Consider the following 2,976-nt stretch of genomic DNA (forward strand, 5'->3'; position numbering starts at 1 on the left):
TAACCCTAACCCTAACCCCAATCCTAATACTAGCCCTAGCTCTAACACTAACCACAGCCCTGGCTCAAACCCTAACTCTAATCCTAGCCCTAGCCCAAACTCTAACCCTAGCCGTAGCCCTAACATTAATCCTAACCCTAGCCCTAGCCCTAGGCCTAGCCCTATCCCTACACTTACCACTACCCCTACCCCAAAGTTAACCCTAACCCTCACCCTAACAACAACCCTAATCCTAACCCTAACTGTACCCCTAAAGCTAACTGTACCCCTACCATTAACCTTAACCCTAACACTAGCACTAACCCTAACACTATCCCTAACCTTACACCTACAATTACCACTACCCCATCCCAATCTTAACCCTAACCCACACTCTAACAATACCTAATCTCTAACCCTACCCTTACCTCTAACCCTACACCTAACTCTAACTTTAACCCTACCCCTACCACTAACCTAAATGCAAACACTAACCCTAACCTTAACCCTAGCCCTAACAGAAACCCTAAACCAAGCCCTAGCCCTAACCCTCACCCTAAACCTAAACCTAAATCTAACACTTACCAGGCTCTAACCCTAACTCTAACCCTGACCCTTGCCCTAACCCTAAACCTAACCCTAACGCTAACCCTAACCCTGCCCCTACCCCTAACCCTAACTCTAACATGATCCAAAATCAACCCTAACCTTAACCCTAACCCTAAACCTGTCAATATCCCTGGTGCTAACCCTAATCCTAACCCTACTCCTACCCCTTTCCCTAACCCTACCACTAACCCTACCACTTACCGAACCCCTACTCCTATGCTACCCCACCCATATCCCTAACCCTAATCCTAAACATAACGAAACCCTCACTCTAACCCTAACTCTAATCCTAGTTCCAACACTAACTCTAACCCTAGCCCTAACTCTAACACTAATCTTAATCCTGGCCATAATCCTAATCCTAGCCCTAGCCCTAGCCCTAACCTTAACCCTAACACTAAGCCTAATGCTAACCCTAATCCTAACCTCAGCCTTAAACCTAAACCAAACCCTAACCCTAACGCTAGCCTTAACCCTAACCCTAACCCTAGACATAGATGTAACCCTAAACCTAGCCCTAGACCTGACCCTAACTCTAACTCTACCCCAAACCCTAACTCTAAACCTAGCCCTGTGCCTAAACTTAAGCCCATCCCTAAACCTAAGCCTACGAATACTCCTAACCCTAACCTTAACCCTAGGTCTAACCCTAAATGAAACCCAAAACCTAACCCTGGGGATAGCCCTAACCCTAACATTACTCCTAATCCTAACCATAACCCTAGCCCTAGCCCTAAACCTAAGCTTAACCCTAACCCTAGCACTGGTGATAACCCTAAACCAAAACATAACCCAAACACTAAGCCTAACCCAACCCTAAGCCTAACCCTAACCCTAATCCTAGCCATAACGCTAACTCTAACCATAGACATAGTCCTAAGCCTAACCCTAACCCTAGCCCTAACCTTAGCCCAAACCCTAACTCTAGCCTTAAACCTAATCCTAAACCTAACCTTCTCCCTAACCCTAGCCCTATCCCTAACCCGAGCCTAACTTAGCCATAACCCTCACCCTACCCCTAAACATAATCCTAAACCTAATTCTAACTCTAACCATAGCCTTAACCCTAGCCCCAAGCCAAACCTAGACCTAACCCTAATCCTAGCCATAACCCTAACCCTAACACTAGACGTGGTCCTAACCCTAACCCTAGCCCTAGCACTATCCCTACCCCTAACATTAACACTAACCATAACCCTTTACCTACCCCAACCTCTAATCATAACCATAACCTCTAATCATAGCCCTAGCCCTAAACTACCAACCTCTAATCGTAACCATAACCCTAAACTTACCCCTAACCATAACCCTAACCCTAACCATAAGCCAATTCTAAACATATCTCTACCCCTACCTCTAAACCTACCACTACCCCTAAACCTAACTGTAAACGTAACCCAAACCTACCCCTATCCCTATCCTAAAGCCTAACCCTAACCCTAACCCTAACCCTATACCTGGCCCTAGCCCCAACCCTAACCCTAGCCCTAACCCAACCATGGCCTTAACCTAAATTTAACCCTAACCCTAACCCTAATACTACCCCAATGCCTAGCCCTACAACTACACCTACCCCTAACATTAACTGTAACACTAACCCTACCCCTATCCCTACACCTAAACCTAATGCTCACCCTATGCCTAAACCTAACCCTAACCCTAACACTAAGCCTAAACCTAACCCTAATCCTAATCCTAACCCTAACTCTAACTCAACCATAAACCTAAACCTAATTCTAGCCCTAACCGTAGTCCTAGCCCCAATCCTAGCCTTAGGCCTGACCCTAACCTGAGCCTTAACCTTAACCCTAGCCCAAACAATAAGTATAACCCTAGCACCAGCCCTAGCCGTAACTCTAACCCTAGCCCTAACCCTAACTCCAACCAAAACCTAACCCTAACCCTAACCATAGCCCTAGAGATAACCCTATCCCTAACAATAACCCAACCCTAATTGTAACCCTACACCTAACCAAACCCCTAATCCTAACCATAACCTTAATCCTAGCCCTAGACCTAATCTAATCCTAGCACTAACCCTAACAATAACCTTAACCTTAGCCGTAACACTAAACCTAGCCATAGCCATAGGCCCAGGACGAAAAATCACCCTAAGCCTAACCATAGCTCTGGCCCTAAACCTAACCTTAACGCTGACCCTAACCCTAACCATACCCCTACCACCAACACTAACCTTGACCCTAACCATAATCTTAAACCTACCCATACCACTACACCTATCCCTACCTATAACCTTAACCGTAACCGTAACCTTAACCCTACCCAAATCCCTAACAATAACCCTAACACTACTCTCAAAACTAACCCTCACCCTAACTCTAACCCTAACCCTAACCTAATCCTAACCATACACCTAGCCCTAAAGGT

Source organism: Diceros bicornis, chromosome 31 (assembly GCF_020826845.1).
Source record: "Diceros bicornis minor isolate mBicDic1 chromosome 31, mDicBic1.mat.cur, whole genome shotgun sequence".
Lineage (NCBI taxonomy): Eukaryota > Metazoa > Chordata > Mammalia > Perissodactyla > Rhinocerotidae > Diceros > Diceros bicornis.